General features: G+C 46.3%; 1 long non-coding RNA gene across 1 annotated transcript; it reads left to right on the top strand.

Annotated features, from left to right (window-relative positions):
• Positions 1–2820: 2820 nt before the first annotated feature.
• On the top strand, positions 2821–24665 carry LOC116761728. Its single transcript, XR_004352090.1, has 3 exons — positions 2821–2942; positions 22805–23075; positions 24487–24665. It is a non-coding gene; the product is annotated as an uncharacterized LOC116761728 (long non-coding RNA).
• Positions 24666–26991: the final 2326 nt, after the last annotated feature.

Genomic DNA, 26991 nt, shown 5'->3' with positions numbered 1-26991 from the left:
GTGAAGACATTTTATTATTACATTTGACTAATACTTTATTTGGGTATGTAATTCTGGGCTGGATACAATTATTTCTCAGGGTATTTGAGGCCTTGCTCTGTTGCCTTCTCGTTTTCAGGTTCAATGTTGAGAAGTTGAACGCTCATTCCTGATCTCCTGTAGGCGATGTGCTGTATATATTTGCCTCTCTGGAAGTGCTTAGCTCATTTTTCATAGTGTTCTGAAATGTTGTAACGATTACAGTGGACTTTTAGCCAATGGCTTGTGCTGTGCATCCTCTGGGCCATTTAATCCTAGAAATTTATTTCCTCCTGCTCTGGCACATTTTCTTGTTTTACATCATTGACGGATTACTTCATTTTCCCTGTTTACCACTTTCAGCCTTCCATTTTGGACTCTTTGGATTGAGCCTTTAATTTTATCTGTTCTCTTCTACTTTCCATGTACTTTGTCTTTTTGTTATACTTTCCAGGAGATTTTTATTCCCCCAACTATTTCCACCATGTCTTGAACGGATTTCTTCCAGTATCATATTTTAAATTTCTAGATCCTCTTTGTCACTCTCAGAATGCTTCCTTTATAGAAATCTGGTTTTGTTTCATGGATGTGATATCTTTTAGTCTCTCTCAGTGTTGAGATTATGCCATTTGGAACTTTTATTCTATTCCCTGTACTATCTTTTTATAAAAATTCTGGATTCTTCTCCCTGCCCAAACTCACCCCAGTCTAATTTTTGGTTTTATTGGCTTTGCTCTTTCATTTTAGAAGATCGATTTAAGCATCTGGTTGTCTTTTCCCAGTCATATTATAAGAATCAGGGGGAAAGTTTCTGGAAAGTTAAGTGTGTATGTTCAGGGTATGTGTGTATATGTGTTTTAAGTATGTGTACGTGTCTGAGATAGTTGTGTAGTGTTTGGTATTTGTGGTTTGTGTGTATATGATATGCATGTAAGTGTGTTTGCTCTATGGGTTTGTGTGTGTTTGGGGCAGTACGTATATACGTCTTTGGGGTGTATGTGTGTGTGTGTGTTTGGGGTATGTGTATATACGTCTTTGGGATATGTGTGTGGGGTGGAGTATGTGTTTGTATTTGTGTTTGTGTGACGTACGTGTATCTGGAGTGTATGTGCGTGTGCATTTCTGTTTGGAGCGGGTATGTTTGGTGGGAGGAGATTGATGGCTTCACTGTAAGGTAAGCAGGTGCAGTCCTGCCATTTTATCACGAGACTCCTCAAATGTCAATATCTGGAGGTATTTTTCTCTCAGATCCGTCAGTTTTGCAAGCTAGGCTCTTTCATCTTTTGCCTCCTCCTGTCTGAGCTCTGCTCCCAGGGTGATTGTCGAAGTCACAGTGGACAGAAGGGACGAGGCTCGCGCTATGGGTGTGCAGACTTTTACCGCATTCCTATTTTCAGTGTGATGCCTCACTTGAATCTTCACTGTGCCTTGAGTTTTCATGTCTGGAAAACGTGTCTGGTCTGATATCTCCAGATATAAAAATCCCCCCAACTCCTGGGGTCAGGATGGGTCCTGACCTAGCCATGTGGTGTCAGGGGAGGTGCCCTGGTGGTTTAAATATTCCTTTCCTGGACGTTGAGCTAATTTTTGTTTTACCCTTATCGGTCGCCCCTCTCTTTAGAGATTCCCGGTGCCTCTGATTCCCGAGTCTTTCTGTGGCCGGTTCAGCATTTCAAGGTGACATCCTTGTTTTTTGCTGTGCCCACCCCCACCCCGTGCACACTGAGGGCCCAGCGTTCTGTGTTCAGAACAATTTTTCTGATGTCTTTCAACTCGTGGTGTCTTATCTCCTATTCTCTTCATCTTTGTGAGTTTATACCTTTTTGTACCTTTATAGTATTTATTGAGATTTTTGGAAGGAAGCAGGAACAATTGCATGTGTTCAATCAGTGAAGGCTTTCTAGGAGTCTCAGTTCTTTTTGCTACCTTATCATAAGGTCCTTACGTCTTTAAGCAGTGTGATGGAAAGTGGGAGTCACATACACACACACACACACACACACACACACACACACACACATATTTACATGTTATATATATATATATTTATTCTGGGCTAGATTCTATGCATTACGTGCTGTGCACATTTGTTTCTTTCAACATATATTTATTGAGCACCTACCATATGGCCAGGAAGTGTTTTAAATTGGAGTGGGTAGGGATGCCCAGGCTAACAGACAATCTGTGTTTGGGGGAACTGGTATTCTTGATGGCGGTAGGAAACAGGCTATAAAAAGTAAGCAAAGTCAGCGTTGTCAGGTGGTCTTCAGTACTGTGTGGAAAGTAAAAGAGGTGAGTGCTGGAAAGTTATGAGGGAACTAGTTTAGATCGGGTGGTCAGGGCAGGCCTCCCCGGAATCAGGACATTTAAACTGACCTGTGAGTGACCAGAGGGAGGCAGCTTTGCCAAGGCCAAGGGAAAGGGCAGCAGGGACATCGGGAACAGCTGGAGCAAATGCTGCAGGTGGAAACGGATGTCACCAAGAAGCGTAAAGAAGGATCCACAGAACCCACGGGAAACTTCCAGGAACTCAGGGAGAGGTGCTGATGGCTTGACCAGCTGGTGGGGAGAGGGCCGAGAGGAGCTTTGTTTTGGCAGCCGAGAAGGCAGGGTGTGCCGGTGAGCTGGATGTGGGAAGAGAATCACCAAGGATCATGTCGGGATTTGGGCCTTCTTCGGGGGGCGTCTAGGGAGCAAGTTTATAGAAAAGAGCAACTGAGAGCGTGGTTCCAGAATGTTAATTTAAAAGGAAAATGCTTTTTCTTGCAGCCAGAAAAACAGAAACACACAACCGTCATCAAGGATGAGTTTTTGCTGAGTGAACACAGTCACGTGAGCGCCATGGAGAGCAGGACATGGAGTCTCCTCGTCACCGCGAGGTGTGGTGCGATTTGGAGTCTTCTGTGCACAAGGAGGGATGTGAGGTAAGTGTCGAGAACAGGGACCAGGTAAAAGTTTGGGAGCCGTTGGCATATGAATGATATCTAAAGCCAAGGAACTAGACGAAATGAAGTAGAAGGAGCGTATGGTGGAGCCCAGAAGGTTTTCTGCTGCCAGACTGTGGGTGGTGCAGGCGGTCGGATTGGGAGCCCAGGGGGCGGGATGACATTAAGGCACCGAACAGCAGCCGTCAGGTAGGACAGACAGAGGATCGTGGTGGGCCGGACGTCAAGAGAGGGTGTAAAGGGGCGCGTGATTGGATACGCTGCAAGGCGCTGGGAAATTGGAGGAAGATGAGGTCAGAAATGTGCTCTCCGCCCTGGTTAGCACGAGGGTCCCCTGTGACGCTGGGGCCTTAGTTACCCTTGTGGGGATGGGTGTCCAGCTGGAATCAGTGACAAAGGAAACAGGCTTTGAGGAAGTAGAAACAGCAGGAGGATATAGAATTAGATGAATCACTGATGGGAAGGGAAACAGAGAGATGCTGTGATGTTTGCAGGGGGTCCTGGGATTAAAAAGGAGGATTTTTTTTTTTTTTAATTTAAAATGGGAGATGCTCTTTTTTTTTTTTTTTATGATCCAGTGGCAGGGAAATAATGATGACACGGGAAAGAGTGGATCTAAGCTCTCAGGAAGGGGAACATCCAGAGGACAGTTAATTTTAAGGAATAATGACATTTTCCTGATGAGAACAGAAATTTTAAGCAGAGAGGGGCATCTGCCTGCAGGTCAGGCTGTGGACGTCACAGTGGAGCTCTTGTCTCACTGCTTCCCCTTTGTTCCTGAAGTATCGACCTAGGGCGTTGGCTTGGAGAGGGCAGAGGAGGGAAGCAAGGGGGTTTGAGGAAACAGAAGACGTGAAACCGTCGTTGAGAAACTGGGGAAGTAAACTTACCAGAGAGGTCCGGGTGGCCTGGAAATTCTCGGTGCGCACCTGGGATTTGTGGGCGTGAATTTCACATGAGGTCAGCCAGCCCCGTGGTAACTTTGTTTCCTGCAGCCACATTCAAACGTTAGGTGTCAGCCTGGAATAGGGGGTGGAGAGCCATCAGTGCCATCACTTAGTCCCCCAACAACGCTCCAAGGCGTGGGGTGAGCTGTCCAGAGACCAGAGCTTGTCGGTGGTGGGGCCGGAGTCCCCATGCCTCTTGAAGCAGTGTCACTCTGTCCTGCAGAACCACTGCCAGGACACGGAGGCAGATGGTAAGGTGAGAGGGCGGACGGGGACTTCTGGAAGTTGGGAGCTTTTTGATCTGAGAAAGGGGCCTCTTTATTTGAGCATCGCTGGAGATCCTGGTGCGAGGCGTCATCCGCTGCGCTTTGAGCCACGCTGTCCTGGAAGCTTATTCAGTGATGTAGCACCTGTAGAGCCCTGGGCACGGGAGAGCCCGGCGAACCCGCTTTGCCAGCTACTAAGGCCTCCATCAATGTTAGCGGTGAGGATGATAATGATGTGTTTTCATAATTGTTCCTAAGGCGCCACTAGTAATTACTGTGCTAGGCCCATTGCCGACAACCTTCCTTCTCCCCAAAAGGAACAGGGATTGGAAGAACAGACGTGTGTCTGTGGCAACCACTCAAGGGGAGAGCAGATACCTGGGTGACCCTGGGCAGCCAGATCGCACGCCTCAGTGCCTGCAGGAAAAACGAGAATATCAGGGTTTACACAAAGGAAAGGAGCCGCCTCTGTGTGCCATTGCTCCCTGAGCATCCTGGGACCGGGTGCTGGGTGCCTTACCAACCAGCCCGAGTGGGTACCACAATCTCTCCCTGAGATGTGCTGGAGTTGCTCTTAGCACAATATTTATCTCACCACGTAAACCAATCTAGCTGGTTAGAAAAACAAGTTTTATTGCATTCTTAGGCAGTGCACTTAGGTGGCAGTGCACTTAGTGTTTCTGACAGTAGAGATAACTTACCGGCATAAAGGCTGGGTAAATTGGATTAAGGAATCGCTGTGTGCTGAGAAAGTGGACAGAATAAATTTAGAAATGGAACAGAACAAGAAAAAAAAAAAAAATCAGGGAGGAAGAGTGAACTGGTGGCTGAGCCCAGCTGCAGAGCTGGAATCTCTGAGTTCAAATCCCAGGTCCTCTACTAGCTGTGTGACCAGGGGTAAGCTACTTGACTTCTCTGTGTCTTAGTTTGCACACTCAGTGGGGAATTCAATGAGCAAATAGATGTATTTAAAAAGGCCTTCAAACAGTGTCTATAAATAGTAACAGCTTGGTAATATCAGTTATAATATAACAGAACTTTGGAAAAGTTGGGATGTGGGCTCTAGGGGGCTGGGACTGGGGTGAGGGGTGTAAGGTGCTCACTTGTAGTACAACATTTAAGGGGTGCCAGAAAGGTTAGCAGTCGAGATATAAAGAGGACTTTAATGTAATATTTTTAGAACATCAAAATGCATGATAAGAAAATATCAAAATTGTAAAATAAACATAAGATGTGACCCTGTAATTGCCTCACCCAGCCTCACTTGCCTTACTCGAATCCCAGCCCCGGATTTCCAGTAAAACTTTATTTACAAAAACAGGTGGCCAACACGAGGGCCAGAGGTTGATACTTTGATTTCTTTTAAAAGGATTGCATTAAAATATTATTTACCCTTATCATTGAGGGTTTTGGCACCCCCTTAAATTTTACACCCAAGGTTAGTTCCTCACCCTAGCCCCAGCTCCGGATGTTTTCCTTCTCTGAGAGTATCAGAGAAATTCTAAATCATACACTGACCTCAGAGCTCTTAGGGGCAAACAGGAATTTCCCCCGAGCTGGAGGACACAGACAGTTAATTGATTACGTGCATGTGGGAGTTTGGGATGGAGTGAGGCTGTCGGAAGTGCTCTGAGGTCACCTTAAGACTAAACTTCCAACCCAGAAAGGAAAAAAGAAAATCTGATTTCACATAGTCTCCTTCTGCCAACAGAGTGTATTTTCGAAAATAAATTAGATGCAGCGGGGAGGGAAGGGCCAAAGCACGGAGAAGGCTGGATGACAAATTCCAGGACCAAGAGTTGCTGCCTTTCGCTTTGTTGTTTTAACCTTCTTGGGGCTCTTCAAGAAGGAGGCATTTGTCATCACTATGATCAGCTTTAGTGCCCTCCGCGTTTATAGCTTTGAATTTAATAGAAAGGACATAAACATATACTTTTCATCCATTTTCACTGTTACCTGCTCAGCTCAGACAACAGCTAGGATTATCATAGCCCTTTGGAGGGAGATATTATGAGGCTATGGTTTATCCCTGCCCTAGCAGAGCCATAAGGACGGTGCCTCTGTGTGCAGAAACACGCCGTTGTTAACGCGGCCCGGTCATTTTCAAAGCCCCCCACCCACCTTATTTGTTAGGATTAATCCCCTCTTTTCAATGCTTAAAGTCAACCAGCGTTTAGCTCTCCCCTGACAGTTGCTCCGATGTTGCAGTGGGTGAATATAAAACGCAGGCTGTGAACTGACCTTTCTCGAGGGCAAATAAGCCAGAGCTTGGAGTTTTTGCTGCTTTGGCCCACAGCTAGGGCAGCTAGGGCAGTGGCACTTCTGCATCACTTGGACCCAGAAGGCTGCCAACACAGCCACTCATTCCCGAGAGCCAGGGAGGAAATGAGCTTTCTCGCTGCCTTAGCTGCAAGCAGCCAGTGAGATGTGAGCCAGGCCAGTCAAGTGGCCCCGGCCTCGGGCCCTGTGGGTGGAAGATGACGGGGTGCGGTGTCAACCCGGGGTAACGTAATGCTGATGGGAGGCGTTGGTGTGACTGCCACATCCGAAAGCGGTAGCATGGGGGTTGTGATTACAGATTTTGTAGCTTTTTTTTAAACTTCCTTTACTAGTAGTCAAAGAAATGGAAGTTAAGGTAACCGGATAATTAATAATTTTTTTCAAGATTTTTTGATGTGAACCATTTTTAAAGTCTTTACTGAATTTGTTACATTATTGCCTCCGTTTGTTGTTTTGGTTTTTTGGCCCTGAGGCACGTGGGATCCTCCCCAACCAGGGGTCGAACCCGCAGCCCCTGTACTGGAAGGCGAAGTCTTAACCCCTGGACCTCCAGGGAGATCCCAATAATTAATATTTTAAAATTAGAATATTCTTTGCTGCTGAGGGTATGAAGAGTGAGTTTCATACAGTCTGCTGGTCAGGTTTTGTAGCTTTGCAGAGAACTCAGCAATGAAGAGTGTCCTTCAACTATGTAGTCTGTTGTGAAGGAAAGTGTATTAGAAGTCACTTAACAGAGAAACAAGATAAATCAAAATGCACGCACACACACACAGACACACAGATACCAAATGACCATCCTGTCCTAATGCGGAAATTCTGACACAGCAAAACAAGGATTAATTTTTTTTCCTTTCAATACCATTCTTTGGCTTGGGTGCAGGTAGGGAAGTTGTTTCTTTGTGTTAATGTGAGTTTTGTGACATCCCGGATGGTATAAAAATTATTTAGTAGTTCTTAAAAAAATTCAGTGTATCGAAGTCATACTCTAATTTTTCCTTAAACTTTTTTTTTTATAAATTTATTTATGTATTTATTTATTTTTGGCTGCATCGGGTCTTCGTTGCTGCGCACGGGCTTTCTCTAGTTGCGGAGAGCGGGGGCTGCTTTTTGTTGAGGTGCGCGGGCTTCTCGTTGCAGTGGCTTATCTTGTTGCAGAGCATGAGATCTAAGCACGTGGACTTCAGTAGTTGTGGCGCACAGGCTCAGTAGTTGTGACACGCGGGCTCAGTAGTTGTGACGCACAGGTTTAGCTGCTCCGCGGCATGTGGGATCTTCCCGGACCAGGGCTCGCACCTTTGGCCCCTGCATTGGCAGGTGGGTTCCTAACCACTGCGACACCAGGGAAGTCCCTAGTGTTTCTGCAAACTTTTAATTCCAATTTCTCAATCTCATGATCTTGTTTATAAATCTCACGTTTTAGCCATCTCATTAAAGATTTTGTTTGTTATTTGAGATAATTTACTATTAAAAACATAGGTGACTAAACCTTTTTAAACATTTTAAACTTAATCTATTAGCTGATATATTTAATTTCCTTTTTTTTTTTTTTTTTTGTGGTACGTGGGCCTCTCACTGTTGTGGCCTCTCCCGTTGCGGAGCACAGGCTCCGGACGCGCAGGCTCAGCGGCCATGGCTCATGGGGCCAGCCGCTCCGCGGCATGTGGGATCTTCCCGGACCGGGGCACGAACCCGTGTCCCCTGCATCGGCAGGCAGACTCTCAACCACTGCGCCACCAGGGAAGCCCCTAATTTCCTTTTTAAGAACTTTAGTTTATTCAGTCATATGGAGAGAGGGTCTTTACAGAGGCGGTCCAGGTAAATTGAGGTCAGGGGGGTGGGCCCTAATCCTACCAGTGTCCTTATAAATGGGGAAATTTGGACATAGAGACAGAGACACACAGAGGGAAGATGGTCACGTGACACTGGAGTCAGGATTGGGGTGAGGTATATACAACTCAAGGAACACCCGAGGCTACTAGACGCTGGGAGAGAAACATGGAACAGATTCTCCTCCGGAGCCTTCACAGGGAGCGTGGCCTGCCATCACCGCGATTTCAAACTTCTAGCCTCCAAAAACTATAAGACAATAAATTAGCGTTGTTTTAAGCCACTCATTTCGGGGTACGGTATTATAACAGCCCTAGGAATCGAACCCACGTACTAAGGATGTCAGTTTCTTTCTGCCGGTTGGATGTACCTCAGCTTTAGAGTAAGTTGACCCCATCATTTTTAAAAACCACTCTTGCTTTTCCCTGGCCTCACTTCTTCTTGTTGCCATCTCCTCAAATGTCACCTCCTCAGAGAGGCCTTCCCTGACCCCCGTCCGTGGCAGTGTCCACCCTCGTTCTGCATGGCCCACCTGTGTTACAGGCTTCTTCAGTCTGGAGTCGTCCTGTTCAGGTACTGGTTCGTTGTTTCTTTGCTCTCTCCTCTCCCATCCTTCTAGGACATGAGCTCCAGAAGGCTAAGGACCTTCTCTGCTGTCTACAGCAGGGCCTAGGACATGATGGGCACTGATCAATATTTATCCAATGGCTGAGTCTAAAGCAAGTTTGAGATAAAATAGAGCTCCCATCTCTAGTTCTTCACTCACGACTGTAAGTTCTTCCTCCTCCTTTCTGCCTTCCCTGGAAGATCTCAGTGGCAAATCTAACTCCCTGCTCCTTCCTCCCCTCCCTTTTTCCCTTTCCTCCCCCTCCCTTCCTTTGTTCCACCGCCCCCCCCCTCCCCACCCCCCTTTATTCCGTCCTTCATCACGGTATCACCAAGCGTCTCCCACGTCAGAGGCACTGTGCTAGGTCTCCGGGTGTCCTCATGGAACCTAGAGTCAATCAGAGGTGACAGACATTCAAGTGACTGTTAGCATTTTCATACATTTTAGGAAGTAATTTAATACATCGAGGAAGTATTCCAAGGTGCTCTGAATGTTGACGATGGGGGACCTTTCTTAGTCTGCAAGGTGCCTGTGGATGGCAAAGCTTCTCTGAGGAGATGCTATCTTACCTGGAACCTGAAAGGAGAGGAGGAGTGACCGGGGAGAGAGGTGAGGAAGAGATTCTAGAAAATGAAACTGTGTATGCTAAGGTCCTGAGTGGGAAAGAATTCTCTGGAAGAAATGGAAGAAGACAAATGTGGCTAGAGCAGCAGTAGGGCTGGAGTAGTCCTCCTCAGGATCTGGGGAATCTTCACAGGAGCAGTGAGAAGTGTAGAATTTAGGCATGGGGGGACATGATCAAATTTATATTGAAAAGAGATCATTTTTGACTGCCTCAAGGAGGAAGCATGGGTGGGGTGGGCAAGACTGAATTTGGAAGACCAGTTAAAAGACTATAGTGGTGGCCCTGCTGAAAAGTGCTGGTGGCTTAGGGATGGGGATGCCTGGGTGCCTGGGTACTCCCCCTGTGCTAACAGACAGTTATTAGTGTGGATGGTGTTTCTCTGGTCGTCTAGCGATGGGATCTGCTAACACGTTCCACATAGCTGGGCGGTGGAGCGTTGGCACAGCTTTCCTGGAAGTGGTATCTCTCAAAATGAAAAAGGATATTGCAGTTCCCCTCGTGGGACTGCTAAATGATGAAACAGTGGAACAGAGGTGCAGAGATGATTCTGCTAGCACGTTTACCGCAGAGCTGGTTAGGAGGGTCAGACACAGGCAACAGTGCAAAAGTCCCGTCTCGTGGCGTGGTTGAAGACGTGTGTGTACCTGTGTGATGGTCCACCACGTGCCTGTGAAAGCGATGATGCAGATTTTTATTCATTTACACAGGAAAATGTCCACGGTGTCTTTTTTTATGGAGAGAAAGTTACAGAAATTATTCTGTTGTTGTAAATAAGCAGACAGTTGTGTTCCAGCGTGCAGGCGGATAGAGAAATGCTTCTCCGAGTATTGTCTTGTGTAAGAGACTCTATAGGCTTGCTCTCATTCTGGCAGGAGAAAAAGAAAAGATTGGGGGGGGGGTTGAAGTGGTTGCTTGTGGAGACACAAGGACAGAGGCAGAGTGACCTCATGGGATCACTCTCAGTCATGCCGTTGCTTTTATGACTACCCTCGCACTCTAAAGGAAATCCTGAAAACGTAGTCTTGTTTATTTAAAGTGGTGCTCTTGATTTCGCGACTGGTCAGAGGGTCCTGCAGGGAGCGGTTAAGAGCCTTGGCCTTGGAGTAAATCCTGAGGGTGCCTGGCAGCCCTGCTGCTTGCCGTGTGTGTGTGTGACTTTGGACAGGTCACTTAGACTTGCAGAAGGCTGCCGTCCTCACCTGTGCAAAGGCACACACTTCAGGGGGTTTTCTAAGAGCCAGCTGAGGTTTAAGGGCTTAGCTCAGTACCTGGCACATGGTAGGTGCTCAGTAAATATTAAGAACTTTTAGCACCTACCTGCTCCCAGACACCTGACAGGTTCTTCGTGATTTTACTTGACTTTTACAGCCCTTGGGGACACAGTAAAAGGAGGATCATGTAGTGATAAAAGCATGGAGTGTAAACAAGAAGCTGGGGTTTTTTTACTCTTGGTCTTCCATGAACCTGGTAGGTGACCTTCAGTACCACTCACCCCCCTGGGCTAAGTCTCTTTTTTTTTTTGCTGTATGCGGGCCTCTCACTGTTGTGGCCTCTCCCGTTGCGGAACACAGGCTCCGGACGCGCAGGCTCAGCCTCGGGCCCAGCCGCTGCGCGGCCTGGCGGCCTGTGGGATCTTCCCGGACCTGACCGGGGCACGAACCCGCGTCCCCTGCATCGGCAGGCAGACTCTCAACCACTGCGCCACCAGGGAAGCCCTGGGCTAAGTCTCTTTAACTTTAAAGTGAGAAGGTTAGCCTGAGAAAGCTTCCAACTCTATAATTCTATGACTGCATGGCCTGAGGACCTGATAAAACCTATTCGACTCTCTTGTTGAGGCTTCCAGGTAGAGGCCGGTTATCTGTGTGCCCTAGGCTAGAAGGCGTCTTTAATGGACTCGTAGCAAAGAATTCAGTTTCTGTTTCCTGATCCTGTTGCACCAGCTGATAGGCCTGCAGAAGGCTGTTATCAACGATTTATGGTCACCTCCAGCCTTGCTCTTATCAGCAAAGCTAATCATATTTTCAGCTTTTTGAGTTTTTCTGCTTGGAATAACTGCCTAACGAATCTTCAAATGATAGTTTGATTCCTTGGTGTGGGAGAACTGGAGAATGTTTCCTATAGACGCCAGCTCTTTCTGCCCCAGGTAGGGATCTGTGAGGCGAAAATGGCAGTGACTAACTTTTCCTTTCTCTGCACGGGTGCCATGGGCCTCGGTCTGGCTGGCTGGCTTTATATTGGCTGACTTCCTGCTTTCTCTTCCGTGTGTCTCTCTATCCATACTGCAAAGCTCATTACCAGCATCTTCCAATTAATTTCCTTAGTAAGGTGTTCTCAGAGATGTGATGGGGTGTTGTGAAAAGAAGCGCAAGATGAAAAAAAAAAGTTGGTAATGAAATAAAATTGGAGTCTTTGTTGATTATATTTCTTTTTTGAAAAAATTTATTTCATTGAAGTGTAGTTGATTTACAGTGTTGTGTTAATTTCTCCTGTACAGCAAAGTGATTCAGCTATACATATATATACATTCTTTTTCATATTCTTTTCCATTATGATATATCACAGGATATTGAAGAGAGTTCCCTGTGCTGTACAGTAAGACCTTGTTGTTTATCCACTCTATATATAATAGTTTGCATCTGCTAATCCCAAACTCCCACTCCATCCTTCCCCCATCCCTCCTCCCCTTTGGCAACCACAAGTTTGTTCTCTGTGTCTGTGAGTCTGTTTCATAGACATGTTCTTTTGTGTCATATTTTAGGTTCCACACATAAGTGGTTATATTTCTTTCTTTTTTCTGGAGACTGATAAAGTGCCATGTCATATCAAAGTCACTGCAGAGTCCTGCAGTCAAGAAATAACGTTTCACTTGGTTTAATCCAACGTATCCATATTCCTTTCAGAATATGGAACGTTTTCATGAATAATACTTCTTAGCATCTTGGTAAACTGATATTTTGAAAATATTCAGGGTTGTGCTGTTGACCCTTAGAGCAGAGGTAGACTCGAATTATGGCTTCTGTTTAGAAGAATCCTTATGAAGTGTTGTAGGTTTGACCACCAGCTGCCTTGCTAGGGGGTGACTGCGTGAGTCGTCTCAGCCGAGGCTCCCTCACTCTCCCTCCTTCCCCACCAGGATGTGTGCCCCTTCTGGGGCCTCCGTGAAATGTCTTCTCTCCCCTGCTTCTGAGGCCTTTGTGTAGCTGGGCCAGGCTGCCAGGGTCAGAGGTGAGGGAATGAAAACCTCCCGTTGCTCCAGCCGCCTTCCGGCAGCTCTGGGGCAGGCCAGAGGCCCAGTAGCTGTTCTGAGCCCTGAAATCCTAGGGGAGGGACCAGATGCTCCTCTGTCTTCTTGGTCATCTAACATTGGAAATCTGGGCCACTGCTTCTTGTCTGGAGACTTGATGTTGCCAGTTTCCACCTCATCTTCCTCTCACATATTGACCCAGGGGTGACGCCTCTACCTGGCTCTTTGGAAACGGGCTCTGATTTTATTTAACTTTTACATAGGCACTCAAAAACCATGCAGTGATCCTACCTGAGAGGAAGCAAGTGGAGCAATAGGAAACTTCACTATAAAGGGAGGCCAGGGCTTCCCTGGTGGCGCGGTGGTTGGGAGTCCGCCTGCCGATGCAGGGGACACGGGTTCGTGCCCCGGTCCGGGAAGATCCCACATGCCGCGGAGCGGCTGGGCCCGTGAGCCATGGCCGCTGAGCCTGCGCGTCCGGAGCCTGTGCTCCGCAACGGGAGAGGCCATAACAGTGAGAGGCCCGCGTACCGCAAAAAAAAAAATAAAAAAGGGAGGCCAGGGCCCCGTTCTCCTCCGTGTTCTGTGCTTCAGTGTGCTGGTTTGCTAGGGCTGATGTAGTGAGCTACCACAGCTGGGTGATGGGAAGAACAAATTCATTCTCTCACAGTTCTAGGCTAGAAGTTTAAAGGTCAAGATGTTGGCAGATTTGGTTCCTTCCAAGGGCCGTGGGTGAGAGTCAGTTCCAGGCCTCTCTCCTCGCTTCTGGTGGTTTGCTGGCAATCTTTGGCATCCCTTGGCTTGTAGAAGCATCAGCTCCATCTCCGTCTTCATCTTCGTATGGCCTTTTCCCTCAGTGTGTCTCTCTCCAGATTTCTCCTTTTTATAAGGACATCCGTCATAGTGGATTAGAGGCCACCCTAAGGATCTCATTTTAAATCGATGACCTCCTTAAAGACCCTTTCTCCAAATAAGTTCGCATTCTCAGGTGCTTGGGGTGGGGCGGGGTGGGGCGCGGTGGGGCAGGACATAGTTCAACCATAACTTTGAATGTGAGGGAACACCAGGATAGTGATGATAGTATGGCATCCCTCACTCCAGATGGAAGCTGGGGGAAGGGGGGCTGTTAACATTGTCTCGCCATGACCTGTGGGAGACTGTGGTATACACAGCACCGGAAGCCTCAAATATTTGGGACGTAGCATTCATTTCATGCTTACAGAGCATCAGTCAGGTTTGCTTACGTCATCTCATCAAATCCTTATGAAAAGCACCCCACTTCCCTAGAGACACTCCTCCCAGGTGCCTCCCCTGACCTCTCCAACCATATTTCCAGTCATTTCCCTCTTGTTTTCCTGCTCAAGCCACACAGGACTCATTTCCTCGAGAGGAATCTGTTATCAGGGAGGTAGGCAGAGGCCAGACAGGAAAATCAAGGGCAAAGGCATTTGTGACCTCTCTGGCAGAGGCTCTTACACATTCGAGTCAGTCCATAACATGTGCTAGGAGCTGACGGATTGTTGAGGAGTTTTCTCAGAGCAGTTCAGGCAGGAAGTACAGAATAGCTTATACTGGACAAAAGTCAGAAATAAAGGCGAAAGACATTTGTGTGTATAGAGTGCACTCAGAAATTTGTTTTCCGCCCAGGGTGTGAAGGAAGGGGAGCGCGGGGAAGGGGAAACGGCGCCTCAGGGAGTCTAGGAGACGCATGCGTGCCTGAGAATGGCTTGGATGCAGGCACCTGTGGCATCTCCAGGGACGTGTTGGTCCCCAGCTGGACAAAGCCAGATCCTCCACCTGCATCATGGAGCTGTACCTGTCCAGGTGTAGTTAGAGCCACACGTAACTCTCAGTTTTAGGAAAGCAGGTTACATTGCATCCATGGCAGTTTTCCAGCCGCTTCTTGGCAGCTGGGGCCGTGGGAAGAGAGAGGGATGCTTGATTTTTGGAACCATGGTCTCATGAGGAGTCCGAAAATATGGATGGTGGTGGTCTGTGATGGTCAACCTTATGCGTCCACTTGCTTGGCCCTGGGGTGCCCAGTTATTCGGTTACACATTATACCGGGTATTCCTGTGAAGGTGTTTTTGGATGAGATGAATATTTAAATCAATAGACTGAGTAGAGTAGATTCCTCTCCCCAGTGTGAGTGGGCCTCATCCACTCACCTGATGTCCTGAATAGAACCAAAAGGTTGCTATTCCTGTCAAGTAAGAGAGAGTTCTTCCTGCCTGATGGCCTTTGGACTGGACAGCAGCTTTTTCCTGCCTTTGGACTCAAACTGAAACATTAGCAGTTCCTGGGTCTCGAGCCGACCAGCCTCAGGGTTAGAGCTAGAACTACACCATTGAGTCTTATGGGTTCCAGCTCGCAAACTCACCCTGCAGATCTTGCGAATTGCCTGTCTCCATAACTGTGTGAGCCAATTCCTTATTAAAAAAATACCTTTCTATCTACGTTCATCCATTCATCCATACGTATGTGTACACACACACACACACACACACACACACGTGCACAGTGGTTCTGCTTCTCTGGAGAATCTTGACTAATACAGGGTCTCAGCTAGAAATTAGCAAACTAGGGCCCACGAGCTAAATCCAACCTGCCATCTGTTTTTGTACAGTCCACGAGTGAAGAATGGTTTTCCCTGATAAATATTTGTAATCGATTTGATGATAGGAACATTTATAATAACTTTGATCCCCAAGTAAGCAAAATGTTACCCCTCCACACCCTAATTCCATTCTTCTCATTAGTAGACCTATATTACTAAAAATTGTTCTCATATACTTTGAAATTCATCAATGAAAGTTGTGGAAACGTGTTTTTTCTCTTCTTACGTAAGTACCTACTTAACGTCCTTGATTTTGTGTCTGGGCCCACATATCTTAAGATATTTACTGAAAAAGTTCTCTGGCCCATCATCTACGTCCTGACTGTCCTATAACTGAAAAAACGTTGTGGGTATCTTAAAGACATCTATAGCACATCTTTCCCCCTTTATAACTTTAAAAAGTATCTATGTTAATATTCTGCAGGAATCTTTTTAACATTAAAAAAACAACAAAAGAAAATTTCCCAATGGATGTAATTAGAGCAAAGATGGCATCTTTTTCCTGGATGAAGGTGACTTCAGGGGAGGAGGAGAGCGGCGTCCTCGGAGTCTCTCAGGCCGGCTGGCATTGTGTGTTGTGCTCACCGGAACTGGGTCTTTACAGTGTCCTGAGTAGCAGCCTCGATTTGGCCCCAACCCGTCCCTCTGGCCCCAGGCACCTTGAAGCCCTGCAGCCGTGTTTTTCGTTGCTTTCTTTCATTTGCCGCCGTTCATCTCCTTTTTATGAAGCCGCCTTGAATTTGTCTGGGAGCATTCTTCGTTTATTGTCTTGAAGTGAAGAGAACTCAGCTGCTTCAGAACAGAGTGTAGAAAGTCAGACTGCCCAGGGTCTCCCGCCTTGCTTACTGGGTGACACCTGGGAGCCCCTTTGTCCAAGGTCACTGAGAGTTCATCCTGAGGGGAGACCCAGCCAGGCTCTGTAAACGATGGCCTCGGCTTCAGTAGGCCCTCCTTGGTGGTTTTACACGTGCTGCCACACGAGAAAGGCAGTCGTGCTCACAGAGAAGCGTAGGTTTTTTACCTGCTCGTTAAGCGAAGAGATCTACCTTTGTGTTCCTTGAGAAGGTAAGACTCTGGATCCCACAGTCAGAGATGGGACTCGTAAGATGCAAGGCATGGCCTGTCAGGCAGTCTGATTCCATAGGAAGTTTTTTCCTACCCCAGGCCTTTTGCACTTGCAGTTCTAGTTGGCTAGGAACATTCTGGCCTACACTCTGCATGGCCGTCTCTTTCTCAAACTTCAGATCTCAGCTTAGGTGTTTAGAGTGGTCTTTTTCAGCTTAAAGTACAATAACCCAACTGAGTGTCCCTTCAACATATTTTATAAAGCCCCTACTTTGTCCAGGGACTCTTCTAAGAATTAGGGATAAAAACAACCAACCAAACAAAAAACTTCACAACCCAAACAGTCAAAATTCTGTTTATTTGCAGTGTTTCTCAAACTTCGGCATGCATCGAGTCATCTGAAGGGCTTGAAAAAACAGACCGCGTGACCCCTGAGTGTCTGAATCTGTTGGTCTGGGGTGGTGCTCGAGAATCTGCATTTCCTATAATATCCCAGGTGCTACTGGTCCTGCTGGTCCGGGGACTCCACTTTGAGAACCACTGGTTTAGTGGGTAACGCTTCTCTCAGACCAGTGTTTGTTTGCTTAACATGATTTGCAAGTCTTTGCAAGTCTTTTTCTTTCTTTGTTTACTTGTGCTTTTTTTTTTTTTGCCTCCCCCCGCCACAATGGGTACTCTGTGAGGGGGGAATCATCTCTGCCTTATCCCCAATGTAGCCCTGGTGCCAGGAGAGTGACCAGCACATAGTAGGTGCTCCGTAGATACTTGAAGGACTGAGAAGGAGTGAAGGCCGGCAGGCAGGAAGGAAAAGCTCCCTTTGCTGTTCCTCCCTGTGTCTGCCCTTCTTCATTTCGCCACTTCCACGATCCATGAGAAATCTTGGCAGGTGGGACGGGTAGAACCTGGGTTAGCTTGTCATCCCCAGTGAAAACCTCAGGTGTTCCGTCAGATTACTGAAGTGAAAACAATTCTTTATGCCTCAAGGGGGTAAGATTTTAGAGCAGGCAAGTGAGAGATCGGGGAATGGTGGGTATCCACACGTATGGGATGGGCGGTGTGAGGGAGATTGCAATCGGAGACCTCGTGATATTTAAGCATCAAGACTGTTTTATTTTATTTTTTTTTGCGGTACGTGGGCCTCTCACTGCTGTGGCCTCTCCCGTTGCGGAGCACAGGCTCCGGACGCGCAGGCTCAGAGGCCATGGCTCACGGGCCCAGCCGTTCCGCGGCATGTGGGATCTTCCCGGACCGGGGCACGAACCCGTGTCCCCTGCCTCGGCAGGCGGACTCTCAACCACTGCGCCACCAGGGAAGCCCCAGACTGTTTTAAAAAGAGCTCCCAGAATTTGGGCAGTGAGATAACCCTTGTTGAGAGTTATCTTCGTGCCTACATTTTTTCGATTAGAGAGAAGTCTGTGCTATGAAATCTCCCCACAGAGGCAACAAGAGGCCAGCCTTCTTTATGCCTGGACACAGACCTGCCAGTTACAGAAGAGCCCCAAGTGTCTTTGTACCTCCCATCTGGCATCTTAAGGAGTTTTCTGAAAAGCGTTTTGGTATTATTTGGCACCACTTGTAATTGATGGGTCCTGCGAGAGAAACCAAGTGTCTTAGTGCATTCTGTCTGCTGTGACGAAATACTATTAACTGGGTGGTTATAAACAGCAGAAATTTATTTCTAACAGTTCTGGAGGCTGGAAGTCCAAGAGCAGGATGTCAGCAAGCTCAGGTTTGGGGCGGAAGGCCCTCTTCTGCGTTGCAGACGGCTGTCTTCTTGTTGTCTCCTTACATGGTGGAAGTGGGGAGGCCTCTCTGCGGGGTCTCTTTTATAAGGGCACTAATCCCGTTCATGAGGGCTCCGGCCTCCTGAGCTAACTACTTCCAGAGGGCCCACCTCCTAGTACGTCACCTTGGGGAATTAGGTCTCAACATAGGAATTTTGGGGGGCACAAATATGCAATTCTGTAGTACTAAGGTAGGCGTGGCCCATGCCCCGAGCAGTCCCTAGGCCCAGGAGACATAGGTATAATTTGTTTCCTGGGCACCCAAATTGTAAAAGCATTCTCAGCACAGATGAAGGGTCACCAGCTTCCTTTTGCTTTGGATCCATTCTACCTCAGATGAGATCCAACGCTGGCATCTGGGAGGACTTCCGCAAAAACTGTGGACCCCCTAGGACTGTGAATAAAATGTGGCAGTTGTGTTCATTTTCTGATTGCGGGTGTGTGTGTGCAGCTCTCCTCAATGCTGGTAACAATCTACAAACCCAAGAAGCCAAGGGGAATTTGGTCTGAGACGTTAGAAGACATGAGTTATTTTTTAAATTGTGATTATTTACATACGTATGTGTATACCTATATATGAATATGTATCATAAAATTTGCCATTTTAATCATTTTTGGGTGCAAAATTCAGCGCATTAAGTACATTCACACTGTTGTACGACTATCACCTTTACCTGTTTCCGAAACCTTTTCATCACTCTAAACGCAAACTCTGTAGCCATTAAGCAGTAATTCTGCATCCCTCTGCCCCTCAGCCCCTGGTAACCACTTAAGTTTCTGTCTCTATCAATTTGCCTCTTCTAGATATTTCACATAACTTGAGTGACACAACATCTGTCCCTTTTTGTCTGGCTTGTTTCACTTAATGTTTTAGGGGTTCATCCATGTTGTGATGTGTATCAGAACATCATTGCTTTTTTTTTAATATAACTGAATAACATTCCACTGTATGTTTACAGCACATTTTGTTTAGCTCCTGATGGATACTCGTGTTATTTCCATCTTTTGGCTGTTGGGAATAATGCTACCATGAACATTAGTTTACAAATAAGATCTTTTCGAGTCCCTGCTTTCAGTTCTTCTGGGTATATGCCAAGACGTGAAATGACTGGATCATCCGGTAATTCTACATTTAATTTTTGAGAAACCACCAAACCGTTTTCCAGAGCCGCTCTAGCATTTTTACATTTTCACCAACAATGTACAAGGCTTCCGGTTTCTCTCCTTTCCAACACTTGTTAGTTTCTGTTCTTCTGAGAGCAGCCCTCTTAGTGGATGTGAGGTAGTTTCTCGTTATGGTTCTGATTTGCGTTTCCCTAATGATTACTGACGCTGAGCATCGTTTCATGTGCATATTGGTCAACTGTGTATCTTCTGTGGAGAAATGTCACCTGAAGTCCTTTGCCTGTTTTTATTTGTTTGTTTATTTTTAACTGTTTTTTTTTTTTTTTTTTTTTTGCTGTACGTGGGCCTCTCACTGCTGTGGCCTCTCCTGTTGCGGAGCACAGGCTCCGGACACGCAGGCTCAGCGGCCATGGCTCACGGGCCCAGCCGCTCCGCGGCATGTGGGATCTTCCCGGACCAGGGCACGAACCCGCGTCCCCTGCATCGGCAGGCGGACTCTCAACCACTGCGCCACCAGGGAAGCCCCCTTTGCCTGTTTTTAAATTGGGTTATCTTTTTGTTGACGAGTTGGATTAAGGTGGGCCCCTATCCAACATGACTGGAGTTCTTTATGGATTATAGACAGTAAACATTTATCACATCCTTTCTCCCATTCTGTAGGTTGTCTTTTCGCTTTCTTAATAATGTCCTTTGGTGTACAAAGTTGTAAGTTTTGATAAAGTCCAATTTGTCTATTTTTCTTTTGTTGTTCATGCATTGGTATCGCATCTGAGAATCCACTGCCAAGTCCGAGCTCATGAAGATGACCTGAGGCTTTTTTGGACTAGGAGATCAAGTCAACATTTATCACACCTTTGCTTAAGATCATACTGATACATTGCTTCTGTGAATCCCCTGAATTATATGCAAAATTTTCTGCTTTCTCTGGCACCGTACACGTGTCTCTTTGATAAAAAATAAATAGCACTGAAGCATTTTGGTATCATGTGAGTTACCGGCTGGTTGCTATGGAGTTTTGACTGCTCACATCTCCCAAGGCATTACTTTGAGAGGCAGGTGTCCTGGCTTACCCTGTGGACCTTGAACATGCTCATTGAGTCTGGTAGTGGATCTATCGTACTTGCAGGTCTTTTCTCTTTATACAGGATGAGGATTCGCTGAGCTCCCGTGGGTTTTAAGAAACACAGTTAATATGTGGCCTTGTTACAAAATGTAAAACTACACACCAAAGTATATACTTCTTTGGGAATTACGCTTGACGCTAAATGAAGGAATGACTTCCAAGCCTGGCTTATAAATTGTGCTTGTTGCTCATAAGGAAAATGAGATCATGGTACATAAGGTAGATATTAAAGAAGTGATTCTGGTAAGGAGGAGGGAAAAGCAAAAGGGTTAATGGAGTGGAAAATAGAAACCAGGTCACATTCCTGGAAAGGCTGGGTCAACAAGAGCCAGAAGATTTAAAACGCAGCTAAAAATTGGTCATGTATAATTCTCCCCACGGAAGTACCGCTTAAAATGTTGGCTTGGGATCCAGCGAGCGGGCATGCCCATGTACTTAAGGAAACAAAGTCCGTACGTACTGGCAACAGTGCTCAGGTCAGACTGAAGGGGGTTCTTAGAAGCTCATTTTTCCATCAGCCCCCAATACCCCTTGTCCCTAAGACTCAACTCAAAAACCAAGTGGGCAGGTTTTGTTTGTTCATTCTGGGTAAATGTTAGGCATTTGCAAAGTCAACATTCCTTGCCTCAAATACCCTGCTTCTCAGAAAATGGAAGAGCTTAAATCGTATGTAATTAGGATTTATTCAGCCCCTCTATGCAGTCCATTGGCACCGAGAAACTTCTTTCTGGAGGTGGATGGGCCTTTGGGACCTTGTGTCCTCTGCTTACGGCACTTCGGAGATCATTTATGAAGGCAGGAAGAGCTGATTGGGTGGCAGCAGGGGTTGGAAAGCCTCCCTATTTGACAGGAGTCATCGACATTAGTTTATACAGCAGGGGACCATTTAGGAGCCTGCCTACTTAGAGAAGCTGTGTGGCCCTGAAACGAAATTTCCTTCTTCATTATGCATGTGACGAGACCATTTCGTCAGATCAGGTACTCCTCCTCTGGATAGTGGTAAAAACTGGTAGGAAAAGCTTTCACTGGAAAGGAAGGGAGGAGGAAACTCACTTTTTGTCTAAGCTCCTGATCTGTGTGTGCATGACAGGTGATGGCACATGGAGCCCTGGATGCAGAAACATGTTCTAGCCAGAAGCCAATTTGTAGAAGTGAATTGACTAAGCTTATTGAGCTTATCACCTGTCATGGCATAGAAATGGGAAGCAACATGGTTATAAACAGATGTATCCTTGGGCTGGAAAAAGGCAGAGGATGAAAAGGGTGGCAGGTTATCCAGACTCTTAACGACGTAATGTTGTGGCCCCCAAAGTCATGTGTTGAAGCCCTAACCCTCAAATGTGATGGTATTTGGAGGTGGGACCATGGGGAGTTAATTAGTTTTAGATGAGGTCATGAGGGTGGGGCCCCCATGATGGGATTAGTGTCTGCGCAAGAAGAGAGACCAGAGCTTTCTCTCTCTCTGCCGTGTGAGGACCTAGCAAGAAGACAGCCATCTACAAGCCAGAAAGAGAGGGGTCACCACAACCCAGCCATACCGGCACCCTGGCCTTAGACTTCCAGCCTCCAGACTGGAAGTGAGAAATAAATTCCTGTTGTTGAAGCCACTCAGCCTGTGGTATTTTGTTAGGGCAGCTTGAGCTAAGAAACAGTCAGTTAGGTATGAACCTCTCCCAGAGTGAAAACCCATGAGCCCCTGTCATGGAGATGCTGCTTCCCAGCCGAGTGATGAAGTGTGGGTACAAAGAACTGGTCTCACTTTGCCCCTGAGCCTGTACATCTCTTTCACTTTGAGTGAGTTGCTTCCCTAAGTCTTCTTTGTTTTCTTATCTGCAAAACAAGGATAATAAACCCACCCATCTCACAGGCAGTTTAAGGTTAAGCAAGTTAGTACGTGTAAAACATTTAGCATAGTTTCTAGCACATATTAGGTGCTCCGTAAGTGTCGGCCATATTGAATAGGGATTTATGGTCAAGTGTTTGGTTCTGTCCTGTCCCCCCACTCTTACTACACACCATTCTCTCTTCCAGTGCTTTATGAGCTCAAGCCACACTGGCTGTCTTTTCGGTTTGTTTTAAATAAACCATGTCTCTCCCACCACAGGGCCTTTGCACGTGCTGTTTGCGTTGCTTGGAATATCACTTCTGTCTTTTCCTAGTTAACTCACATTCATCCACTGGCTCTCAGCTCAACCATGACTCTTGTGAGAGACCCTCCTTGAAATCCGTGTCACTAGCTCTCCTGTCCGTCGTCCCCTCTCCCACTCTAACCTTGTTGACATTTTAAAAGTATTTGTGTGATGACTGGATTTTTATTTTCTTTCCCACTAGATGTAAGCTCCGTGAGAACTCACGGCCCTGAACACAGTGGGCACAAAAACTCCTGGCTGAACAAATCCATGCTGGCTTCTGACACAGTGCCTAGAGCACAGAGGTGATCATGATCCTTCAGAGCTAAAAGTGTTAAATCAGACCAATAACGTCTGGGCTGGCAGCTGAGGAGGAGGAATGAACGCACGAGTCAACGTGATCCTAATGTGTTTTCGAGAGACTCAGACATCTAGGGAGTTTCATTGGGCTTTTGACAAGAATCACTGCATTGGTAAGCAAGTTTAAGTTTGCAATAGCCCCAATTCAAGTAAGGATCATTAATTCCTCGTTTTTCATTTTCAAAAGATGCTGAGTGCATGTGGTCGGCGTTCTGCCATTGAAAGGCAAAACCATGTTCGTTAGAGGCAAAGCACATGCCCCCACGGACCGTGCCCTTTTAGGATTAGCTTAAACTGGAAGCTAAAGGAAAATGGATCATGTAGTCAGAAAAACCCATCTGAATGAAACCCCAGGAACCACACTTTGTTTTCTAGCTGCTTTCGGGAATTCACATTTAATCAAAATTGAAGAGTACAGCGGTTGCCGTGAGAATTCTTGCCTCTCATCTCCGTTTTAATGATTTCTTTTTAATTAGTTGTTCTCTGCAGATATCCTAGTGTGCTTCAAACAACTGGGAAACAGAAAAAGAAGTGGGAGTTGCAGTTGCTTCTGGCAGAATTGTGTTTGCTTCCTTGGTTCTGGGCAGTCTTGCTAACAAGTAACCTGTAACCTACCGCTAAGGCTACAACTAGATAATTACTTGGTTAATTTTCATACTTTAGTTTACAATCCTAATGAGTTCTGTGACTCGTATTCCCTAGGCATTGTAGAGTCCTATCTCGTCACATTTGTGGTTTTTGTTTCTGGAGTCTTCTGTTTTCATTTAAAAGATGAAAAGCTTAATTAGTGCCCCCAGTTCCTAGATTTTTATACGCTGTCATATGCTTTTGCCAGGAGTGTTAGGATATTTTGCCATTTAAAACTCAAAAGGGATCTGAGTGAAATGCCTGTCACTTTGAAGCAGTTTCTTTCATCGTAATCATGACTAGGTTACAAAGAGTAGCATAACGCAAACGGACTTAAGAGTCACTGCTTGAGAAGCCCGTGGAGGCAGAGTTGGGAAAGGTAAAGGGTTTGGCATCAGGAGGATGCAAATTCAAATCACATCTCTACACTCATCTGGGCAAGGTTCTTAGTCTGAATGTGAACTGGTGATAAGGCCATTCGCCTGGCAGAACTGCCCTATGGATTTGCTGAGATCGTGAGGTCCCGTGTTTTGCACACCCACACCTGATGGTCTCTGTATTGGTGCTATCCAACAGAAATGAAATGTGAGTCGCATCTGTGATTTAAATGTTTCCAGTAGCCACATTAAAAAGTAAAAAAGGTGAAATGAAGTATAATTCTTTTATTTAATCCAAGATATGCAAAGTATTAACATTTCAACACGCATAGACTTCTTGAAATAGTTTACATCATCTCTTTTTTGGAGCACTAAGTCTTTGAAATCCGTTTTCTCAGAACAGTTCAATTTCGACTCACCATACTTTAAGTGTTTAATAGCCAGCCGTGGCCAGTGGCTACTGTACTGGAAAGTGTAGCACTGGGTGATCAATCTTCATTTCTTTCCCTTTATATTTTAGGGATAAAGTTGTCATCCATCCAGTGGAGTGGCTGTTACGGAGCCTCGGGAACTCTTTCCTCGTCGTAGTTCGGAAATCGGTTTAATCCTGGGAGAAACGACCGTTAGCACGACTGGAAGAGTACAGGTATCAGGGGTTTGTTGAATTTTAATTGCCTTAATATGGGTCTAATGGGGGAAAATGTACTCCTTGATATTTAAAATGGTCATTGAAATCAAAGAGTGCTATAAAATGCACCTAAAAATAGTGTGGAAAATATAGAGCTATCACATTCAGTTGGTCTAAACTTGAGACTTTTGTACCTTTAGAAGAGGTCCATGAATGGACTTTGGGGGCACATAAAGCCTCCAAAATTATATGCAAATTTTTTTGTGTTGTGTATTATACGTATATTTTCCTGTGGGGAGAATCCATAGTTTCCATCACGTTCTTAAATGGGCCAAGGAAATGACCGTGTAAGCAGCTGTGGTGGTAGAAATCCCTGTTGGCTACAGGGGAAATTCTGTTTACTTGGGAACTACGGTTTCGTATCTGGGAGGACAGAAGTTGTACGTCGCCTCTTGTCACCGTTAACCAGGAAAATCCCTCAACTCGCCTGTTGAGGAAATGCCTGTGCTCGCAGGCACTTGGGGGCTCAGACTCACTGAAAAATGGGATTCACGTCTCCTGACTGATGTTCACTCCAGGGCATCCACTGGTGAGCTGTGTTTATATTTTGGTTGAGGGCACAGGACTGAATACGTTCAAGTTAACTGTGCACTTGACAGCGACCTTTCCCCCGTGGGAGTGGCCATAAGGGCTATGGGAACGGGTGTTGGGTTCTGAATTCAAATCCCAGTTTGTTCATTAAGCAGCCCCCATTTGTCTCCTTGAGTCTCCTGCTCATTGATCAAATGATTTCTCAGGTCTCTTCCGACTCCTTTTAGGAGTTGATTTGCTAAATTCGGTTCGGGAAACCTCGTATGACATTGCAAATTAGCACCAAGTGTATCCATATGAAAAAGTGATTGAAAAAATAAGTTGGAATTGAAGGGTCTGGAATTGGGATTAGAATGTATGTTACTTTTTATTTCCCTCCACTTTTTCACATGGGGCACAGACTGACCCCTAAATCCAGAGGCACCCAGGGAGCCCTGATTGGAAACCCCTCAACTTCAGTCTGATGGCACATGACTGTTTCGGTGGGAGATCTTTGCTCTTGTAGCCACGTATACCCCTCTGGCCTTTAATGAGAACACACAAGGCAGGAAGGCTATCTCTCCAAAGAAACCCACGCACTTAGTCTTATACCCAACCTGTGTATGTCTTGCCGCGTTTTTGTTTGTTTTGTTTTTGCGGTACGCGGGCTCCTCACTGCTGTGGCCTCTCCCGCTGCGGAGCGCAGGCTCTGGACGCGCAGGCTCAGCGGCCACGGCCCACGGGCCCAGCCGCTCCGTGGCATGTGGGCTCTTCCCGGACCGGGGCACGAACCCGTGTCCCCTGCCGAGGCAGGCGGACTCGCAACCACTGCGCCACCAGGGGAGCCCTCTTGACGCAATTTGTAATTCATCTGACTGGTGTTGGTTCTCCGTGACACACTAACTAGCAAAAAAGGGTGTGAGGTTAAGAGAGCTGGAGATGGGGTGCTGCTCCTGGGAGCCAAGGATCCAATTCTGTTGGAAGTTGAACTTGGAGAGTATTGGCAAACCATGGTGCTAACAGGCCACCTTTTGCAAACACTAAGGTAGCAGGTGTAATTATCTTCACGATGCCTGGTCTGGAAGAGGTTATGAACAGATATCTATCTTAATAGTGAGGAAGAAATATATCGGTGTCGTATCTACATTGTTTGTTGTAATGGAAGTACGACTACTAATGACTCGTCTTAAGATGTTGGCCACAAGGGAGGGAGGAATGTGGGTTTGAACAGGGTGTGTTGGAGGAATCTAAGTCTCAGATACCTAAACATCTGGCCACTTCAATCCAAATTTCAGTGAGAAAACCAGATGCCTGGCATCACGGCAAATGAAAATGATACATTTTGTAATCCCAGTCATTCGTTCATTTGTGTATGTACGTATGTCTTTTTAGTAGACGTTATAGCTGACATTTGTGTGAACGCTATCATCGGGGAACAATTCGTAGCGAATTCAGTATTTGGGATCCTGTGGGTTGTTGCGGTGTGAAAGATACCAGTTTTGAAGCCCACCCACTTTGGTGACCCTTGCTATTCTATGAAACTCTTGTGGCTTTTGCAGACGCATCTTAGAAGTGGAAAGTTGGGCCTAGCTACTCAGAGATGTTGTTAGATATTACCGACAGGCGGTAATGGTGGCAGTAAACCAAAGGGGTTTCGTTGTGAACACGAGCTTGGTTGATAAACTTGCTCAGTTCTTCCACTTTATAGCATAGTGGGCCAAGTTGAGGCTTTCTGTAAGGCAGACAGTCATTCGAATGCTAGATTTTTTCCTAACAAACAAACAAACAGACCTGTCTTTGGATTCCGAGCAGAATGAAGGTAGTGGG

Source organism: Phocoena sinus, chromosome 11, assembly GCF_008692025.1.
Source record: "Phocoena sinus isolate mPhoSin1 chromosome 11, mPhoSin1.pri, whole genome shotgun sequence".
NCBI classification, from domain to species: domain Eukaryota; kingdom Metazoa; phylum Chordata; class Mammalia; order Artiodactyla; family Phocoenidae; genus Phocoena; species Phocoena sinus.
Note: the sequence above shows the minus strand (reverse complement) of the source record. Positions and strands in the feature narration are given on the sequence as shown.